The following is a 22,817-nucleotide window of genomic DNA, read 5'->3' as shown; positions in this document are numbered from 1 at the left end:
TGTGGGGCTCGATCCCATAACGCCGGGATCACGCCCTGAGCCGAAGGCAGACGCTTAACCGCTGTGCCACCCAGGCGCCCCTAGAATAAAATTTTTAAACCCACAATCCCACAATCCACATATAACTACCCTGTGAACATATCGGTGTATATCTCTCAGCGTTGGGGCTTTTTTTTCTGTATGTGTGTATGTATGGAGAGAGAGAAAGATAAACTGTACGTAAATGAAATCATACTTTACATAGATGACCATTTTCCAGAGAAAACGGACAACGTTCCATCTATGTACACACCGTAACTTACACAACTGTTCTCTTGTTAGGCTTCGGAACTTCTCCAATATTTTTGCTCTTACAATTCATGCTATAATGAAATTCTTTGAGTAGAAATTTTTTCTGCACCTCTCCTAATTTCTTTTGGAGAAGATTCTCTTGCCAGAATTTTTGGATCAAAGGGTATAAACTCCTTTAAGTCCCTAATATGTTTTGTCAAGTTCATTTCCAGTAGGGATCCATGAAATCATCCTGCCTTCAGCAGAATGTGAACAAATACCTACTTTATATTTTTTTCATTTCATAGGTGAAAACAGCATTTTTCTGTTTTCATTGTTTTGATTACCAGTAAGCTTGATGGCTATTGTTGGATCTTTTTCTAAGAACTATATGTTCACACCCTTGACCCCATTTTCTGCTATATTTGTTGATTTTCTTATCACCATATATGAGCTTTTTCTATAATAAAGATTTTTTTTGCAAGTCACAGCAGTGGCAGAGTTTACTGTTTGCCTTTTCATATCTAGACATGCAAATTTAAAATTTTATGTGGTTTGAAAATTTAATATAACATAATTAAATCTGCTCTTATATATACAACCACTTCCAACTCCACACTCTTAAACCTCACAACATTCGAGAAAACTCAGTAGAGATACCTTCTATATCCTTAAACTAGTAGTACCAAGCATATTATACTGTCCTGTATATTGATGATTTGCTGAAACTGGACTAATGGGTACATCAAGGTTTGTAAGAATATTTTCTCTTTCTGTGCATGTCGCATGTTTTAAAATTCCCCATAATAGAAATCTAGGACATGATTTTGTAGTCTTGACTCTTCAGGCACACAAGTCTTATCCTGATTTATGTTCTAGTGCCTTTCAAGCTTCATGGGTATAAATTCCTAATTTGTGACCTTGGACATACTTTGAAATTTCTGTAAGCCTTAGCTACCTTCTCTATTAAAAAAAACAAAACAAAGAAATGAAACTGTACCAAGCTTGTAGGACTGTTGAAAGGAAGAAATGAAATCATGCATATCTAACATAAAATATGGTGCCTGGCACACAGTAGGTGCTCGATAAAGGCTTTCTTTTATTATTATTATTGTTATTGTTGTTGTTGTTGTTGTTATTGTTACTGCTGCTGCTGCTATTTTCTCCAATTTCTATATGTCAGACTTTCTTCCTGCAAGAATCAGAACCTGACCGATTAAGTGAAAGAGAGCAGTTGATTTCAAAGGTACCAGGAAGCTAGAGGACAAGTTCATGGAAAGCTCCAGATTGATGCCTGGAAGCCTAGTGTCAGGAGAAACCCGCTGGGGCAGCCGCAGCCCCACAGAGCACAAGTGGTAACTGCCCCTGCAGCCATCCGAACAGTGCGGCTTCCGCACCAGAGCTGGGCGCCCCGCCACTGCACCTGCCAGCCCCTTGTTTCTGAGCAGGCTCTGCTTCCTCACGCTGCTCCTTCAAGTGGGTCTGACCCGCGAAGCCTTGAGGAGCCAGACCCATAAGGCTGAAAGTCTCCAAACTGGGGTTCGAAAAATGCTGAAAATTGGGCAGAAAACATACAATGTCCTGTACAGTCAGTCTCCTCTTTAACTGCCAACAACGATCACAACAACAGGAATCTAACACAAGGAGCTCTCCACTCACGGGAGCGTGCTTGCCCTCTGCATAGGGGCCAACCCAGAGATTTCAGTGCTCGGCTGGGCAAGCAGTCCAGGGTCTCTGGGTGATGCTTACTCCTCCTCTGGTTCTATTCCAAGTCTCTTAATGTGCTGGAGTGCAGTGACAACACCATAAATTCTGCCCCCACCACCACACACAAGTCACACAAGAGAACAAGGGAAGAAGGGGGGGATTTGTGATAAGACAACATGAGAACACACCGTGAAACTGTAGTGAGAAAAAGAGACTTAAATATTATGTTTGTTCTGCTCTCAGCCAGCATCTCAGCTGCTCAGAAACCCTGACTTCGTGGAATGACCCAAACCAAACACCCAATCTTCACTCCTTAGGGATCTGAGCCACCGGCGGGCTGACCAGTAGGGAGACTTCATATTCTTCTCTTTTTTTAAATTCCTGAACACACAAAAAAGGGGGAAAAATTGTAGGAGACCCACAGAGGAACTTCTTACTCCTCCCTGTCCAATTTGGTTAGCACAAACCCTATTTCCCCGTTGGTCATCAGGATTAATCACCTGAGAAAGCACCGGGACCTCTTTTTTGGCCTATTCATCAAGGGCACAGAGGAGCCTGAGAATAACCAGGTGGTTATAACCAGTTCAACTTCCTGCCAAACGTGAGCAGAGCCCAGAGTCACAGGGATGAAAAGTAAACTTCCCTAAGTGGGGTCACTGAGCATGGCTGCCTTGGGAAGTCCTGGGTAGGGAGGTGCTGCCTTAACAACTTGAACATCACAGGGCCCTATTCCAGGCTGCCGAGCAGAAAACACGGAGTTCTGGAGTAGCCGGAGACTTTCCCTTTCAATCCTGGTTACTTTGTACCACTGAGTCCCCGAGGGTGCATGTTGTTACTAGAAAACGCTCTGGGCAGTCCTGCTTGATGGGGGGAATATGGAGTAAATGAACGTGTTTGACCAGGGAGCGCTCACCTACTCAGCTGGGGCAGAAAAGCGTTCCAGGTGGAACAGAGGTCGAGGATCCAGACTGCTGCACGGAACCCAGAATGGAGAGCAGAATCTCATCTCACCTCCTGACCACATGGCACTGTCCTGAGAATTGGATTAAATAACAGATGCAAGTTGTGTCACACAGTAGTCACTCAGTGAACATGGAAACATGTTCCCTCCGCACGTCCCAGCCCCACTGGGCAGTGAGTAGGCTGTGTGCTCGTGGAGCCATTTTACAGATGGAAAAGGACTGATTACCTGTTAATGAGGACACAGCTAAGAAGTGGGAGTGGCAATGGCAGGAAATGACCTTGGCCTTCCAGCTTCAATTCCCATTAACTAGACTCACCACTTCCCCAGCCACAGAGCCTCAGTCTGCTCTTACTCACCCCACAAGCCAACGTTTCCCAAATACTGAGTCACAGCTCCCCCTCCTCTCAGGCCGCATGAGAATCACAACACACTCCATCACGGGACTGGCAGACCCTACCCTCTTCTGGGGCCCCTGCTGGGAACGCACGAGGCCAGGGCTGCCAGGAACTGAGAGTAGGTAAGGCTTGGAGCGACCCGACCTGCATGAGCTGGCGGGATCCGCGACGCTGCCAAGGATCACATCAGAAAGATAATATTTGAAGAGTGAAAGGTTCTCCGAAGAATGTTAAAGTCCTTCAAGTGAGTAAGAGCCTCAAGTTCTTGAGGCATGACTCATGCTGGATGAGCCAGAACGTGAACTATAGATAGCGGATAAAATAGGTCATGAGATAGCAGAGTGTCAGAGCTGGAAGGGATTTGGGCGCTGATCTATCCCTTCAGCAATGAAGAAATTGTGGCTCAAGGTAGAAGACTGACTTTTCTGAGATCACATAGCTAAGGGGCCACTCTGGGACCTGAACCCAGGCTTTGTCATTCATGCGTTCATGCACGCGTTCATTCATTCAATATTTATTGGGCACGTCCTAGCGCTGAGTGGGGGAAGATTACTGAGAATACAGCAATAAAAAAACCAAGCAGGTCTTCTGTCTTCCCAAAGCTGACACTCCAGAGGGAAGGAGAGACGATCAAACATACAACTGTGGACAATGATGAGCAGTGCGATGAGGGGGGTACAGAGAGCTATGGAAGCACGGTAGAGGGTGGGCTTATCTGTGGGCTCATCTGTGGGCCCAAGAAAGGCCTCCTGGATTAAGCGAGCGTCCAGCTGAGCCCTGAAGACTAAGGAAGCATTAATGAAGTGGAAGGGGATTGGCTAGAAGGAAAGAGAACGCTCTAGGCAAGGGGGGGTCTCTATATACCAGGCCTAGTACTAGACCCTTGTACGAAGGAAATACAAGTGACGCAGAGGCTCTCACACGCCACAAGACCATGGGAGGGCCCCTTCCTCTGCCAAGGGGAGGTGACATCCGGTCTGGATCTTAAAGGAGGAACAGGACCTCAAGTCCAAGGCCAAAGAGATCTGTGGGAAAAGGCATAGAACAAGAAGAGCCTCCAACAGTCAATTCCTGGCATAGGTCAATAATGTTTGTCAGATGCTAAACCCTAGGGCTAACTTTAATCAGAGGAGCTCAGAGAAGCACAGGGGGATTTCCTGGGTTCCAGCGGCTGCTAGGGACAGCGTCCCAGCTGTGCATTTTCAGCAGACATGCCTCAGCCCAACCCAGTGCCACCGCCCACAGCCTCTGCTCCATTCCATTCCACAGCCTCTGCAGTGGCCAAGGAGCTCATGTCTGGCAACTCCTGGCGCCCCCCAAACCTGAACACCCTAAGTGGGTGAGGAAATAGTCAGAAGGAGCACAGCCTCTCAGATAATTAATTTTACTCTGATAATAGCATCAACGGAGCAGACACATGGACATCTAATAGAAGGACAAGAAGTCCTCACATCCCATCCAGGTGGACAGATTAAACACATTAAAGAGAGCGGTGCTCAAAATAACAGCCTCCCCAGTGAACTTCGGGGTGGAGCCGTGCCCGAAGGGAACGAGGACACCTTGCTTCTCATTTATCACAGCCCCACCGCTTCCCCAAGGACTGACATGAGAGGACTGAACTGATCCCCACCTTCCCCTTTGAGGGTTTGAGACTGTGCACCCAGGCACTCCTAACCCCTTGCGTAACAGCCCAGGCTTCTAGAAGGAGCTCCCGGAAGCAGGACGAGCTGCCACCGTGTCATCCCGTGGCACACTCCTCTGTGTCAGCTGCCGTGTCCAAACCTGCACGGGCTGCGTTCAGTCCACTCCAGCAGTGGGGTGCTGACGTCTCAGACTTTTAAACACCTTCTCTAGACTTGTTAACATGTTGAGATTGCAGTGTGTTTTTGGAGTTGAATGCTGTGCTTATTATGCTGAAGGGTTTACCGTAGTTTTAAACAAGAATTTATATTTAATAATTACGAAGATCTATTGAATACAAAATTCAGTTGATCTAGACGCAGGATTACTAATGTTTATAACAACCCTGCAAGATAGCCTCCCAGTTTTACATGTGATTCCTAGACAGGCTTAGTCAGGGGTGTTTCTGGCTCCAAAGCCTGTGGTCCTTCTAGCAGGCAGTGCCGGACGAGGGAATGGACAGATGGACTACGGCCTCAGACACGAGGGTTGTCTGGGCAGTTGGCACAAGAGGTACCCAGTGGGGGTGCCTGGGTGGCTCAGTTGGTTAGGCATCTGCTTTCAGCTTGGGTCATGATCCCAGGGTCCAGGGATCAAGTCCTACATTGGGCTTCCTGTTCTGTGGGGAGTCTGCTTCTCCCTCTCCCTCTGCTGCTCCCCGTTTGTACTCTCTTGCGTGCACGCTCTCTCTCTCCATCTCAGATAAATAAATAAATAAATCTTAAAAAAAAAAAGAGGTACCCAATGGGGAGCCATGAGGGGTGCACCCAGAAAGAGAGTCTCAGTCTACACACGCTGTGGCAGATATTACAGGGACCCCAGAGCAGAACGCAGAGCCTCGCCCCAGAGCGCTTGCAGACTCGAAGGAGAGAGGCAAGGAGCCAAGTAATCCAGCCTCAAGATCGAGGACACGAACCCCCTTCAGGGAAGGACAAGCAAGCCCATTTTTCCGAGCCACGCAGAGGTGCACGGCGCTGACGACAGGGGCGGGGGGGGGGGGGGAGCCTCCCCTGATCAAGATCAGGACTGTACGGGAGCCCCCCGTCTTCTTGTCCCACGGGTCATCGCTCTTTCACCCTTTCCTCGAGAGGCGCCAAACTCAGCCCACCGCCAAGAAAGCGGGCGTGTGGTCCTGCCACTCTGACCCCAGTGTCTGGGTCAGCGGGGACCTGCGTCTGTCCCCTGCCTCTGCGGTCACCGCGTCAGCGTGCTAGCCTCTGCGTCTACATGTCTGCGTCTGCAGCTGAGTGGACAGAACCTTTCTGGGAAGTAGGGGGAAGGACAGAGCGGCCAGTCCTGGGGCCAGTCAGTGCTCAAGAACCTGTGGAAAGTGACTATTAGAGCTGTAGGACTCAGAATCTGCCCAGCGCCCGGTGTGGGAATACAGTTCGCTTCTGAATAGGATCATCCATTCATTTGCAGAGTCACTCAGCTAGGGTGCTTCAAGCCCCATGTTGACGCTGGGGACAAGGCAAGTATTGGTCACAGTCCCCATTGTCAAGTTTTTCTCAGCTCCCTCCTTCTCTTGAGGCAGTTTGGCAGCTTCCTGCCACATGCCCCACAAACCCCGTCTTCCCCTTGCTCACCTCGACTGAGACCTTGCCATGTACAAGGCATGGTGTCCTGTGCCGAGAGCCTTCCACGGTTCGTCTTAGTTCCTCTTCCCCACAGCCCTGGGGTAGAAGTTACTGTCAGCCCATTTTACAGACAAGAAAACCGAGGCACACCTTTCCCTTCACTGGGTAAATACTAGTAGGAAACCTAGTCAAGCAGCAGAACAGTCTTCTGAGGAAACGAGGAGAGGGAATGAAGGAACATTTATTGAGTACTACACGTCAGGAGCCACGTGTTTTCCAAATGTGACCTCACGTAAACCTCCCAACAAAGCTGAGAAGTGGGTTTTGATTTCTCCATTTTACAGATGGGCCAGGGGTTCCACAATGAACTAAACAAATAAGCGCCCTCCCCGTGGAACTGACATCTCTAGTCACGGAGAAAAACAATTCACCCATCAGGCAATTCATTCATTAGACCAGAGTGAGCACAGAGAAGGAGAAGCATGCAGGAGATGGAGACAGAAAGTGGCAACGAGGTAGTCAGGGAAGGCTTCTCTGAGGAGGTGACACTTGAGCCCAGCCCCGAATGAAGTGAGACAGCAAGTCCTTTCGTGTCTAGATGGAGAGCCGTCCTGGCCAGCACACTTGCCGTTACATTTCCACCTCCCACACACACGGGGCCTTCATAACCCAGCCCCCTCGGGGATCTATTCTCCAGCAGGATTGGTACTTGAGTTCTTCTCAGGCCCAGTCTCCCTGCCTCGGGCTGCTTAAAACAGACTGTCTTCCGGGGGAGCTTTCAGACAATCCGCAGGGCGTGCTGTGGTCAGTCTGGGGATGTGTGTACGCAGGCTGCAGTATTTGGTGGCAAGAGCTCCAAATATCTTTGGCAGCTGCCTTATTAGGGTCCCTGAGAGCCAACTGGTTATCCGGCCACCTGCAGAAGCCCCTCCAGGACCCAGGACTCTATTTCCCCCAGCCACCTCCCTGAGGTCCTCAAACAGAATGAGATACGTTCTACCAAGCCCGTGACGGCCCTTCTCACCTTGCCAGCCTGCAGCGTGGGGTGGCTGCTTCGGAGGGCAGGGTCCACAACCTACTTATTCCTGCACCCCTCCCCAGGCCCAACTCTGGCCCTGGCACCTAGCAGGTGTCTGGTTCAATCTGTTGAATAGAATTGAAAACGCACCCTGCTATGAACCAAAATTCACCTCTCTGAAACCTGTCCTTTTTAGTCTGCTGAGGACCATATAACAAAATTCTTCTTCCACACATCAGCTCTTCAGGGGAAAGAACAAGTAGGGTGGAAATTAAATATTTATTGAGCACTTAACTAAGCATCAGGCCTACATAGTTTCCCAGTGTGGCTTCATCTAACCCTCCCAACAGCTCTGTGACGCGGTGATTGTTTTCCTTTTCACGGACGCAGAAATCAGTGTCGCAAGTCCCTAGTCACAGTTCTGGCCCCGCCGTTCACAAGCTGTGTGCCTTTGCAGATGCTTCCAGTCTTGCCGGCCCTCTAGTCTTTTCAGTTCATCCCTCTGCCTCCCAGGGGTTTGAAGACAGCAACTGTACCCTCTGAGTCTTTCCTTCTCATTCCCAGGCTAAACAGGGCCAGTTACTGTCAGCATCCCTCCTGGTGCCTTGGTCAAGAGCACAGGCTCCGGAACTAGAACGACCAGGATTTGTCCCCGACTACGACACCTTGTGCCCAGGGGACGTAGCCTCCCTGAATGTTGGTTTCCATCTGTGTGACGAGAAAATCCTCACAGAACCAGCCCACAGCGTTGTAGCAGATAAAATAAGATAATAAATGCCTGCCACGTTTCAGCCAAACTCACACTGGCTTTGCGGGGGTCCCGACTCACATTCTGTGACAGTCGGAACCGGACATGATCTCTGCTTTCCGGGGAACAGGATCATCTGCCCTGCCCGCCCAGATCCTGCCTCTTGGCGGGGGGCAGTAAGGGGGGGGCGGGGAGTACGGACCCGGAGCATGTGAATGGGACCAAGGTCATACCACTTCCAGAAAACCACGCAAGCTGTGTAGCTGGAGAACTTAAGAACCGATGATAAATAAACTGTTTACTCAGCGTGGAAGAAGGAAGGCCATCATCTGACCTAAGCACGGGGAGTTTGATTACACTGTTTCGGAGTGACCATCAGGAACACTTTCTCCATCCCGGGAGGATGAGTGGCGACAACCCCCAGGAACAGATCCCCATCTGGCATACTTGTCAAGTCCCAGAGACTTTTTTTTCACATAAAGTATTTCTAAAATCGGATTTCAACACCCAGGCTGCCCACAGGGGAAGAGAGGGAATCCTACGTGAAAGCATTTTGTGGGGCAAGCCTGCAAGTGGCATGTGAAATTTCCACCTGGTCCAGTGGCTAGAGTGAACGGCTATGCCTCCTGGCAAGAAAGGCCGAGAAATCTGGGACAGCTTGTGCCCATGAGTAAAAGGAGGCAGACTTGTCAAACAAGGAGTCACGGGCGCCAACCTGCCTTGCTCTGTACCCAGGGAGAGAACATGTCCCGACTGACTACGCAGAACAATTTAGCACACTTTGCTACAGCCTCTCCCTGCAAGCCAGCTTCTGGCTGTGCCTCCCCAAAACCCAAATCCTATTTAAATGTTTTTCCTAAGCAATAAAGAAATCTCCCTCAAAAAACAAAACAAAACAGAACAAAACAAAATACTACTGTCAATCCTAAAATTCAAAAATACTTGCTATTACTTTTATGTATGTTTTATATCCTTACATAGAAAAAAATATTTGAAGAACTTACCCATAATCCTGTATCAATTTTAATGTGTTTCTTTCTTCTGTATTTCCATATGCTCAAATCTCGTACCGCCTTGAAGGTCCTCTTTAAATGATCTACCTTCCTTGAACCTGAGACTCAGAGAGGTTGAGTAACTTGACTGAGGTCACACAGCTAGGAAATTGTAGAGTCAGATTTCTAACCATGATCTAACCCCAGAGCCAAGGCCTTTGCCAATGCAAGATCCTTCCCCTCAATGTTCCTTGTAATTGTCCCTGGCCGCCTATTCACCCCTGTCTGCTGGGTGGTAATTATCTGTGTCTGAAGTATACAGTGACCCATCCATGCGTACCTTATCTTTCCTATTAGCACGTCAGCTCCCAGAAAGCAAGAGCTATATTTGATTCCTCTTTGCAACTGCAAGACCTGGCCCATAGTATCTGTTTAATTGTCTATCACCCAAAGAAGCAAACATCTATCAGTTATATTGGAAGTTATACCTGCAATGCTTCTGACCAATTCACAGCCCCTCTTCCTATTTCACACAGTTACCAAAGCACAGACTTTGGGGCCTACCAGATTCAAATTCAGGTTCGCCTCCACTGCCGTGTGACTTTGGACAAGCTACTGAACTTTTTTTGAAACCCAAGGGAGTGAATGCATCACACATTGATACACAGTATTGTTCAGATTACTGTTAATATGATCACCATTATTATTGTTATTTACCATCCACTCTTCCAAGCTATTTACCATAGAGAGAAGCAAACAAAACTTGTCAGGGCCAGCAACAAAAAAAAAAAAGGTGGGATTTTCAGTGGCTTCTTGTGACCCTCAGAGAGCAGACTGCAGTAAGTACTCTTTGGGGGAATTCTTGACCCTTCTAAAATCCCATTAAACCTAAACACACATCTGTTAGCACACACCAAGCATGCAGTGTCTACTCTCGCCCAGCGTTGAGTAGTACAAGGAGGAATATTATACCCAGTAACTCATATGGAACTATTTATCCCCAATCACTTTGTGCTTTTCCTTAAACTTTTCCATAGTCTTTGGTTTCAAAGGCCATTTTTGAATGACTAAATTTCCTTGCAAAGTAAGTCTCCCCCTGCCGTTCCCTGCCCCCTCCCCCCCAATAAGATAGATTGTTTTAGGAAAATTTCTCTGGGGCATAGAGGCCTTGAGTTTCCTAACTTGCTTTCTCCCGGTCTCCTTTTTCCTTTTAAATAACAATGGCCCAGGAAAACAAGATTCATTAAGTTAAGAATGATGGAGGGGAAAAAAACCCAGCCTAAATTGAAAGGAGTTTGTGGCTTACTGCGTAGCCCGGAACTCACAAGGCTCTTTCAAGGGAATCTTATAAGATCAGAGAACTAAGAGACCTTATACTCCTACTTCTGCATTTGGAGGTGAAAACACTGAGGCCTGGAAGAGGAAAATTACTTCTCCAAAGTCACACAGCCAGTCAGCCAGAGAACTGAGACTTGAACTCAGGTCTCCTAAATCCCAGCCAAATTAGGCCAATGCTTCCAGAAAGCAGAGCCTGAGGCAAGGATTACAGCATTGATGCTTTACTTGGAAGGTACAAGCCCAGGCAGTGAGAGTGAAGAGAAGAGGAAGCGAGGCCAGGAAATATATATGGAAGGTGGGGGGATGCCGTGAGAAGCACCCCAGTGCTTGCACCTGATGCAGAGACAGCCTGGTTTACTCAGCACTCAGGACTTCTTACGAGGGGCAAGCTGAAACTGATATCCAGGTTGGGGATCTAGAAACTGCATCATTTCTGACCAATCAGGTGGTGAGTTGATGGATAAAGAACCCAGTTTCCTCACCCCCAGTTAAGAAAACTGCAGGGATACACACTGCACTGACTCCCAAATTGAACGACTGTTGCATCCGGATTCGCCAGGGACAAGCCCCTTGATCCCAGGTAAGCTGGGTCCGTTGGTCCCCCTACCCCAGAGGACCCCGGTGTGACTAAGCTCCAGCTGCTCGCCATAACTTTTTCCTGATTCCCTGCCCTTGCCCGTCTCACTTCCCTATGGGTGTTGCCTAAGGTCATCACACATTCAACTACCTGCCTTCCAGGCTCTGTCTCGGGGTCTGCTTCTGGGCAACGCAAGTGCCTGGCACAGAGCAGGCTCTCGATAAATGTGGTGAGTAATCGTATTAAAATGACATAACAAAGCTTTCTCCCTCTTCCTTCCACTTGCTTTGGGGACTTGAGCGAAGTCATCCTGAAACCCTCAGCCTGCTCCCCAGGCACCCCGTGAGTCAGCAGTCTGAACTGGTGCTGCCACTCCAGGCAGCAGAATGGTGACCAAGCTAGTCAGGCACGGTCCGCCTGGTCCAGATGTTTATCTATCAATGTCTGCACAACTGCTCCAACTGGAGACTTTTGTGACCCAAAAGAATTCATCAAAAACGACACAGAACAGAATACTATACATGGGTTCTCATCCAGTTACTTTAAGTCCTATTTGTATCTAGCAATGCAGAATTCCTCGAAGTGTGTGATGGGCAGTCCATCTACCTGCAGCCTAAACATTTGAACTGCTGTTCAAAGTGCTGGCTCCAGGGTCCCATCGCAGACTCCCCTTCCCGAGGGCTTCCCTCCCCATCCCTGGCATGTATAATAGTCTCTCCAAGAAATTCTCAGGCACATGAAACTTTAAGAGCCATTGCCCTGAACAATCAACAGAGGCTTGGCTTCTCCGTGAGGAACCAGGGAGAGTTTCCTGCCACTCTCAGTTTGACCTGGGTGGATTTCTCCCCTCTTCTGCCCAGCTTCTGCAGTTCCCCTTCCGAGAGCCACTTCCTGCTCTTGTCCTACTGGTCAGGGCTGACACGGTCACTTTCTAGGGGGCCTGTGTTCTCAGTTTCCACTTCAGAACTTGTTTTGAAGTGCAAGGCTCTATCCACCATGGCGTCCACAGTCCATGCCTCCGGCTAACGAGAAATGAACCCAGCTGACACTTGGCCAGTCTTCCCTGATCTGGGCCTCCGTGTCTACCTGGCCTCAGGTGCACAGGGGGTCAGGACACGGCGCCCTGCCTGGGCTGCCATCATCAGAGATTGTTTTGTTCCACTTCCTTTGGTGGTAAAGAATCTCATCTCTGAGACCCAAGATGGAAGTGGATTTTCCCCATTGGGTAGAACCCGGTCTGCGTACTTGGTTATGGCAGGCATAGCGAACCAGAAAGCAAACGAGAAAGAAATGCATCCACCTTGGTTACTCCCATAACCCAGCACCTGGAACAGTTCCTGCCACACAGTAGGTACTTCAGAAATAACTGTTTTACAAACACTCTGGAAATATAAACTACAGGACTCCTAGCTCCCCCCAAATGGACCTGCTCTTTCATACATCTGAGGATTAGCATGTGCTGTTCCTCGGCCTAAAACTCCCCTTCCCCGTCCAGCCAAAGAAATCCTACTTTTCCTTCAGAACTCAGTTCTGACTCATAATCTTCGAGGATGTCCTTGACGCCGCCGAGCTGAATGCACCATCACTCCCTTCCCTGTGCTCTTCTGAACTTTGTACACATGGTTCCACCTCACTGTAACTGTGAGACTAGGACACTGACCTCAGACTGAAGCCATATCCAACTCTGATCGCTGCCATCCAGCACCGGGCCTGGTGCAGAGGGCTGATTCATCTTGAAACCACCTCTCTCTCCGAATCTATATGATCTCGCTGTAAAGCAGACAGTCCCCTGCACCCCCTACCCCGTCCACAAGTGACTTACTGCCTCACGGGGGACGGATCCATAAACACACATATCTGGCACATACTAGCGTCGAAATAACTTTCTAGGTCCAAGAAGGAGCTGCTCCTGCCAAGGGTGCCATGCCAGCAAGCCGAGACTTAGATGCCTTCCGAAAAACAACACAGTGTATCCGCTCAGCCAGCCCCAAATGCCAAGCCAGCTATGGTCTCTGCACTTACCTCCTTGCTCCTTCTCACCCCAAACCAGGTTGACTATGTGGACCCAGCCAATCGGTATTTTCCACTTTTCTCTTCTTTGTTCTTTATTCTTTACCCTGTGAAAGCTTCCTACCTTCTGCCCCGTGTTGCAGTTCTCCAAATGGAGCTGGTCAGCTTCACGAAGCGTTAAATCGAGTTTGTATCACCTAAATTGTCATCTTTAATCGTTTTTTAACACTAGATACTCAACAAACATTTATAGGGTTGAAATTAATTTACCAAATGGTCACCACCACCAAATACGCACGTTATTTTGCTTGCTTAGAATGTTCACCTCTGTCCTCGCCGTCCCAACACACCGCCCCCATTTTTAAAAGCGAAACATAAATAAATCCTCACTCATCTACGGTTCCCCACCCGGCTATTCCAGAGCTTCCTGCTTCTAGAGCTACTTCGAGCATGACTCACTGTAAGAAGCAAGAACTCGGCCCAGACGGGAGACTGGGCACACCTCTTACATCCTGGAAGCCAGCAAGAGCCAGGTCTCTCCCTCTCCTGCACTGACCCCACCTGGAGGACCACTCCCCCACCAGGCCTGCAAGCAAAGCCAGCCTGGGTATTCCTAGCCTGCATTTTTGCCTTAAGGAACAAAATCTGCATGTAAAGAAAACACTGACAGGAACCATCTGCCCTCCCCCAAAGCTTGAAAGAAGCTGCAAGTGGACTCCCTAATCCTTCCTCTCTCCCCTCCCCAGGAATGAATTTCATTTGGAGGAAAAATTAGGGGGGCTGTGAGGGAGAGGTAGGCCAGACACATCTGGACAGCTTTTCTTTGTAAATTCAGAAGACTGCAGGGAATCACTTTCTCCCCTTGACAAAGGAAATGGCCCATGGTCAGGAATTGATGACTTGCAAATCTTATGCAGAAGAGGTTATTGTGCCTCAGAGGTCTTTGGGGCTTAGAAAAAAAAATAAAGAGCAAATAATTTAAACGGGGCAGCTGTTTATGGGACCAGAAACCCCAGCACCAGCACCAGTGAGCAGAGACTGAAATTCTGGAGGCTTGGCATTCAACGCCGTGCAGGGTCCTGATGATGCGTTCCCCGATGCATTCATTCAGTTATTTAGCAAAAATATCTTCAGATGTGCTTAAGATTTTTTGCCAGGCAGTGTGCTCGGTGCTAGGCAAAGAGCCATGGGCTTAGATTCATCTTCTTCTCCAACAACCTCATGCGAAACAGTCACATAAACAATAATATACAGACCAACAGTCACGAGCAATCATCTGGAAACAAAGATGGATTGGGTGTTAAGTATTATAAATGAGGTATTTGAAAAAAAAAAAAACTGTTCACTTGACTAGTACCTTGACTTTGGGGGAGGGGGTGGTAGGAGACAAAGGTTTGGAGAACCCGGCACAAAGCTAGATCCCGAATATTATCCATTCTGCCTGTAAGAAAAAAAACCTCTAAGAGAGAGTAGGAAAGCAGAGCAGTGTGAAAGTCAGTGGCACATTCGGGGAAAGAAGGCAGTGTGTGACCTAAGCTCAGGAAATGTGATGGAAAACATCAGGGGAGAAGCCAGTAGAGAAGCAAGGGCCAATTCTTGGAAGACAGGCCATGCAACAGTATAGTACATCAACACTGTGTGACCTCTTCCACGGAAGTTTTCCAAATGATAGGCAGGCGTATAGATGGATGGGCTTACAGGGAAGCCAAGGAGGAACCAAAGTCCAATACAGCCTCTTACAAACATAAAATTTATTTGAAATTTCATCTTTTCTGCTATAAAAAAAAATTGTGTGCATTTTGCATTCTCCTTCATAATAAAATTTTGGCTTTCCTCTTTAAAAAAAAAAAGTTATTTTTCCCAACTCTTTAAGTGGAATGAATACCCAGCAGATGGCCTTATGTCTTTCAACATATGGCCATGGGTAGCCCTCCTGGGAGTATAGAAACGCCAGTCTGAGGAGCAGAGCTCGCTGGAGGTGGAGACCCAATCAAAGTTTTAATCAGAAGAAGACAAAGGAGCAAAACGATGAAGGCTTCACTCTCACCTCCACCTTACTCAGTCCCCTAGAGCCTCCTTCCCCACGGAGCAAGAAGATGCAGGTAAAAAACACAGTTCCTCTTATGCAAGTTGGCACAAATCCAGAACTAACATGACGAGGTCACCCATCCACAGCGCAATTCACAGTTCCGGTCTTCCGTCAGGACCACAACTAACCAGGGGTCTTCTCCAGTGAGGTGACCCAACACTTCACGTTTCAGTGCATCTCAGTCCTTCGTGGTCCTGTTCCTGAAGGGTCTAACAGTGTCTTGTAAACCTTTCCACGGGAACATAGTCATATGACAAGACCAGAGGAATCAGCTCCATAGTCCTCACTGTCCTCACTGTGCAGCCAGAATACGTTCTCTTCAATGGCGGGAATTAAGCACACAAGCCGAACTTTCTACCTTTGTTTACCTCATGGTTGCAAGTGTCCAGAGGGGCCAGAGAGCCCCCATAGCTAACTTTACTCTGGCAAATGAAAAGGTTAAGTTGGGATGAGCTAGGAAGCACCTGCCTGTACTTTTCAAGTCTTTGATGGTTGTGATAGCATCTCTAACACTCCTCGGAAATGTTATGTGACTTTTGTTGTTTTTGTTTTTGTGTAACTGGTGAATATTAATGGCTTCTGTGTGATCCTTTCTCCCCATAGATCAGGAAGCTGTGTGCAATTTCCATCAGTTACCGAAGAGACCCATCCCAGCTAGGCTTCTAGACTGGAGTAATAATGACAAGGAGCTTTAGTGCCCCATTGTCCTTCTATGAAGGGTACTCAAGTGAGATCTCTATTATCTGACCTACAGAGGTCCTTCCCCAACCCCCCCCAACCCCGATTTTAAATGGTGAAACACAGTGCGGTTCAGAATCGCCAGCTCTTAAATGGAGCCAGGACCAAATAGAATTCCAAGAGGTTCGCCACTTGTCTTTCCTTGGGCTACAATTGCTGGGTTTAAATGGCAGCAGGTTCCTTTGGGGTAGACTGAGAAGATACTCACAGGGATGCTAAGGTGTGTATGGAGCAAGGTCCATTTTCAAGGGGCCCAGAACTTCCCTTCACCCAGGAATTCAGGGACTGCAGACTGAGCCACGGGTAGGATTGGAGAGGAATGGTGGGCAACGTCCTGGCTCAAGGCAGTCACTGCTTCACCCCTGACTACATTACAGTCCGGCTGGGGAGACAAAAATTATACCTGGAAATGTTTAATGTCTAACTGCATCATGATACATCATGGTATGATTACAGGGTACTGTGATAACGTGGAGTGGGAGACTCTGCCCTAGACCAATTAAGAAAGCTTCCAACGAAATGACATTGAAGCTAAAAATCTGAAGGATAAATAGCCATGCTCTCAGAATGGGAAAAGCATGACATTAGAGTCCCAATTTTGTTTCAATTTTATTTTAAAAAGTTAGGTGCTTATATGTATAATTGGAGTATCCCTCTACTCTGTTTGGGGCACATCATTTATATTCCAGGAACTGACCAGGGTACAATGTGATCATTTATATGCAATATGTACATATAAATACATGGGAAAATGTCTAGAAGGGTATATGATAAAATGTTAATGATGGGTATCTTTGCAAGGTGGAGTTATAAGTGAGTTTTTTTCCCCGTACATATAGTTCTCTCTCTGATTCTTCCCCCCCAACACACACATACACAAAGGCAGCTACTATTTTAGCAGTAAGAAAAAAAGTGACTCATTAGTTTGTGTAAAGAGAGAGAAGGTTGTACATTTGACCTCTTGACTCTCACGTCCAGCCGCGTCTAGCCGTACAACAGTCTCTGAATCCCACCTGTCATTGTGGACTTCCAGAACTGAGACCTAAAGCCCGAGGAGCGGAGAGTGGTGTCAGGCTGGCCCAGGGCTGCAGCATTTAGGACCCGGTGCTGAGCCAAGGCTGCAGCTCTGACACCAGGCAGACTCTCAGCGCTCTTTCTGGCACATCTGGCCCTAGCTGCTGCCTGGGCAGCATGCATCCTGGGGCCAAGTATCCCTGGGAGGGCTGGGCCATCAGAGCCCCCAGATGCATCTCCAGCCTTCACCTAGAAGACTGACACCCGCTGCTGTTAGTCAAAACTGCACGGGCCTCAAACAGAACAAATGGTTGAGCCGACAGCCTCACCACCTCTGCACTGAGGACCATCAGAACATCTTGAACTCTTTCCCTAATGTTTTGGGTTTGTCAAAACTCTCAGTCATGCTTGGCTGATTAATTCTAAATGCATGAAGCTTAAAAAGAAGCAGGCGGGAAGCAAATGGGATCCTTATGTTTTTGATTCATTCACACCTAATTCAGCCAGATGCGAGGGAAGGGCAGGGGGAGGGGAACAAAATGCCCTGCACTTGATCAGGGAGCATCCCATCCAGACGAGAGGTGACAGGGACTGGGTGCCAATCGGGAGCCAGAAAACCAGGATTCTTGTCCCATCTTTACTAAGCACCTTCTCTGTGCCGGGCCCTGTGCTGGACACTAGAGACACAAAGATGAGCCGGACAGGTTCCTGCCCCCGAAGGACTCAACGTGCTATGTCCGAGATCAATATATAAGCAACTAACTCCCCTAAAGAGTGTCAGGGATGTCCAGGGTATACTGGGGCATCAAGAAGGAGGAAGCCAGTTCTGCCCAGAGTATAGAGACAGGCCCCACAGATGGTAATAAGGCTCATGCTTCCCATTTATTGAGTTCTTGCCATGCATGTGAGTTTCACGGGGCCACCTTAACAAACTGCCACAAATCGAGTAGCTCAACACAACAGGAGTGTATTCTCTCACAGCTCAGGGTGCCAGAAATCAAGGTGTGGGTTCCGTCTCCAGGCTCTGAGCAAGATTCTGTTCCACACCCCTCTCCTTGCTTCTGATGGCTCCCAGCAATCCATGACGTTTCTGGGAGCTGTAGCCCTCCAATCTCTGCCTCCGTCTTCACATGGCCTCCTCATCTGTCTCTGTGTGCTGCTCCTTCCCGTCAGGGTGCCAGTCATTGGATTTAGGACATGCCCTCCATGTCAAGGTCCTATTCCCAAATCCATGTAAACTCACGTACGGGGAGGTTAAGACTTGAACCTAATTTTTGGAGGATACAATTTACACAGCACCCCTTGTTTCAGCCCCTTCCATACATGATACATGATACAATGTAATTCTTATAACAGCCTGAGGAGGTAGGTACTGTCATTAGCCCTATTTTATAGATGAGGAAACAGACTGAAAAAGGCACACAGCTCANGTTTCAGCCCCTTCCATACATGATACATGATACAATGTAATTCTTATAACAGCCCGAGGAGGTAGGTACTGTCATTAGCCCTATTTTATAGATGAGGAAACAGAGACTGAAAAAGGCACACAGCTCACCACAGGTCACACAGCCAGTAAGGCGAAAAGCTTGCTTTGAACACAGATCAGACAGACTCCAAAGCCGTGTCCTTAGCCAGCAGGTTACTCCTGGAAGCTGTCTTGAGTGGTGGGTAGCTGGTCACCAGGCATAGGACCAAGTACCAGGGAGTTACTCATTTCAAGGAGAAGTGCCGCCGAGACAAAGGCATGGAGCCCTTGTCTTAAGTCAGTCACTGATTCACTGTGAGATCTAGGGCAAGCCCTCCTTCTCTGACTGAGACGTTCTGCCTGCCTCCTGTCCTTTGCACACCACTGCTGGAGCCACGTGACACCCTTTGAAAGATTCAGCTGCATCCCGGACTCTAGAAGCTATCCTGTCCCTCACCTGGGGGGCACCCCATGCTAAATCAGCCTGCCTCTTCATCCCATGCCAGCTGCGTGCCCCCGCATGGCTGCCTCTCTTCCTCATAACAGCGATAAGACGTCGTGAGAAGCCTCTCTACACCAGGACTATGCGAAGTGCTCTACACGCATTGTCTTACTTAATGCTCACAGTGATCTTACGAGAAAAGTACTATGACCATCCCCAGTCCACAGATAAACTAAACGAGGCTTGGCAAATTTGTCACTTGCTCATGATCATACAGCTACTAAGTGATGGAATTGGAATTCAAGCTCATGATACGTGACCCCATAATGTACGCCCTTGCTTACTAAACAGCATCACCGCATGCACTGGTCTTACTCATCTCTCCCTCCAGCATTCAGCACAAAACCTGGCACGTGGCCAGCGCTCCATGGCCAGACCTTCTTGCCCCACAGCCCATCCATCCACATCACCAACTACCCATCTTCATGTTCTGCAGAGACCATTCCTCCCTGTGGGCCTGGATGGCGTGAATCCTGCTTTTGAGCTCACTCCGAATGTTTGCAACACCCATGTCTGGTCTTACGTCTCAGGCCATTCCTCTATAGACCCAGCAACAGTGCCCATTAAGGGGCGCGTGGGTGGCTCAGTCGGTTAAGCGTCTGACTCTTGGCTTTGGCTCAGTCATGACCGCAGGGTCATGAGATTGAGCCCCATGTTGGGCTCCACACTCAATGCAGTCTGCTTCAGATTCCTTCTCCCTAGGCCCCTCCCCTGTTTGTGTGCCTGTGCTCTCTCTCTCACTCTCAATCAAATAAATAAATAAGTAAAAATAGTGCCTCATTAAAAAAATGCAGCCTCAGATTCTTCCCTTTGGGAAAAGTGGGTGCTGAATCAGGGGGACTTCTACTTTGCATTCCGATCGAAGTAATGGTTTATCCGTGCAAAGCGGATCGCTTCTCCAGCGAGTTGGATGGATTTCATAGATATCTTTTTTTTTTTAAATAAGATTTATTTATTTATTTTAGAGCATGAGAAATGCGTGCATGTGGGGGTAGGGGCAGAGGGAAAGGGAGACAAGCAGTCTCCCCACTGAGCAGCGAGCCTCACACGGGNAATATCTTTTTTTTTTTAATAAGATTTTTAAATTTATTTTAGAGCATGAGAAATGCATGCATGTGGGGGTAGGGGCAGAGGGAAAGGGAGACAAGCAGTCTCCCCACTGAGCAGCGAGCCTCACACGGGGCTCGATCTCATGACCCTGAGATCCTGACCTGAGCCAAAACAAGTCAGACGCTTGACCGGCTGCACCACCACCTGCCCCAAATATCTTTTAACTAAAAAATCTCTCTTGTCTCAGGGTTACACGGTGTAGGGACAGGGGGCCATTATGACATGCTGTCTCTCTTGTGTATTTAATGTGCAATGAAGCCTGAAGGAGTAAAATGGGCACTGAATTTGGAGTCAGACCCATTTGGGTTCAGACAAAGCACGACTTGAGGCAAGTCATCTCAGTGCTTTTTAATCTTCTCATGTATGAGACAAAGACATAAATCCTCTGCGAAGGGTGTCTGACAGACAGCAGATATCCCACCGGTGCATCGGAGGCAGGAGTGAAAAGAGGAACACCGCTACACACCTATGAGCGTGGCCCAGACCTTGAACCCTGACAACACCAAGTGCAGGCAAGGCTGGGGAGCAACGGAAACCCTCACTTGTTGCTGGAGGGAGTGCAAAATAAACAGCAACTTTGGCGGTTTCTTACGAGGTTANGAGACGGTTTGGCGGTTTCTTACGAGGTTAAACATGGCCTGATCTAGTAATTGTGCTCCCAGGTTTTCACCCAAATGGGTTGACACCCTATGACCACGCAAAAACCCACACACAGTTAGTTACAGCCGCTCTAGTCACAGCTGCTAAAACTTGGAGGCAATCAACATATCCCTCAGTACGTGGATGGGTAAACAGTGGACTGGTATTCAGTGATAAAGAGAAATGAGCGATCGAGCCACAAAAAGACACGGAGGAATTTCAAATGCATATCGCCAAGGGAGAGGAGCCAGGCTGAAAAGGCTTCATGCTGTGTGACCCCAGCTATAAGACATTCTGGAAAAGGCAGAAGTATAGAAACATAAGCAGATCAGTGATCGCCAGGGATTGAGGCAGGGGGAGGGAAGGATGAACTGGAGGAGCATAGGGGATTTTTAGATCAGTGCATTCTTCTGTCTGGTATTGTAATGGTGGGTACATGACTTTTGTCAAAACTTACAAAAACCATCGAACTATATAACACAGAGTGTGAACTCTGAAGTCAGCCGTGGACTTCAGTTAATATTCATGCACCATTATTGGTGTATCAATGGTAACAAACGTCCCACACCGGTTGAGATGTTAATAATACGGAAAAGTGTGTGCATGGTAAGGGGGTAAACGGGAATGTTCTCTGTCTTCCTGCTCAAGTTCTCTGTAACCTAAAACTGCCATAACAAAGTCTATAATTAATGAATTAGGTAGGAAAGCAGCATCTTCGTTGCTACCCACTTGTCCACAGCTGGCCTGCAAGCGTACTGGGAAGGTTGAAGAGGAAGACGTCCGCTAAGCAACGGAAGGACTGGAGATCCATCAGGAAAAGACTATAGGTGGCTGACTGTTCCCAATTACCCCTCCCCATGGATCCTAAGGTATATCCTCGCCAGTTCCATCTGTTTCCAGGAACTATGAGATGAGTGTTCGTCTGTCCTCATCTCCAGCACTGGCCCCGCGCTGGAGGCCAGACACTCACACATATATAAGCCACAGTCTGGATTCCCAGCATGCTCACATCACTGGGAGAGCCTCAGATGCACCATGACCACAGGCTCCCAAACCTGGGGCCAGATGCATGTGTGATAATAAAGAAGTAAACAGCCTGAACTCAAAGTCCAAAGGGACCCCCTCCTCCCAGCACACAACCCAGGGGAGAGGATTTGAAAGGGAAGGGGGACTCTTGGTTGGGGACAAGTGCCGGATGTGAGCAGGGATGTGGTTTCTGCAGCCTGGGTGTTGCCCACACGGCCCCTCAGAGAGCCAAGGCTGCGAGGCTCTGCTCCCGGCAGCCCTCCCCGATTCTCCCGGAGCAAAGACAGTGGACTGCAGGCACCCAGAGCCTCCCACCCCTTTGGTGACCTTCTCCCTGCCCTCACCTCCCTGCTCCCCTTCCTCTCGTCTACCCTCCTGAGAGCACGGTGTATCACTTCTCACTTGCAGGAATCAAGGGCAGCACCGAGGGGAGAGACAGGGCTCCGGGCCTTTATTCTATTGGATTACATGCCAGGCCCCCTAGATAGGACCCTTCTCACCCCCAGTATGCAGCCCCGTGGGCTCCTGCACTGCCCCAGCTACGTGGTTCATACTCATGCCTCTCCGGCTTCTTCCCCTCCCTGGCCACTGGGCTCTCCCTCGCTTGGCTGATGGACTGACCATGGAAGAAATAGAAAAGGCTGCCTCCCAGAGTAGTCAGCATCTCCCTGCTGCTTCAGACACTGTGCTGTGACTCTAGAGGCTAGGGCCAGGTGCTGGCTCACCTGTCTCTGTGGCCTGCTTCCTTCTACCCCCACCACCAAGAGTGCCCCGTGTTCTTGCCACACCAACCACCTGGGCCCTGTTCCTTAGATGGGACTCACCCTCGCATCCCTCTGGGCCTTCCCTCACGCCCCTTCCTCCGCAGGGAATGCCTTTCTTCACCTTTGGGCCCCTACTTATCTGTGACTGCTCAGCTTCCATGCTATCTCTTCTACAAATCCCCACCCCCCAC

General features: G+C 48.6%; 1 long non-coding RNA gene across 2 annotated transcripts; it reads right to left on the bottom strand.

Moving 5' to 3' along the window:
* On the bottom strand, nucleotides 1-13,702 carry LOC117800692. 2 transcript variants are annotated; one of them, XR_004623148.1, is made up of 3 exons: nucleotides 13,289-13,702; nucleotides 2,891-3,010; nucleotides 1-2,358 (listed from the first exon to the last, which is right to left on the bottom strand). It is a non-coding gene; the product is annotated as an uncharacterized LOC117800692 (long non-coding RNA). The 2 variants fall into 2 exon arrangements; XR_004623147.1 differs by lacking the exon at nucleotides 13,289-13,702 and adding an exon at nucleotides 3,298-3,925.
* Between the last annotated feature and the right edge of the window lie 9,115 nt (nucleotides 13,703-22,817).

This window comes from Ailuropoda melanoleuca, chromosome 2 (genome assembly GCF_002007445.2).
Source record: "Ailuropoda melanoleuca isolate Jingjing chromosome 2, ASM200744v2, whole genome shotgun sequence".
Lineage (NCBI taxonomy): Eukaryota > Metazoa > Chordata > Mammalia > Carnivora > Ursidae > Ailuropoda > Ailuropoda melanoleuca.
The sequence above is the reverse complement of the archived record's forward strand: the minus strand, read 5'-3'. Positions and strand labels throughout refer to the sequence as shown.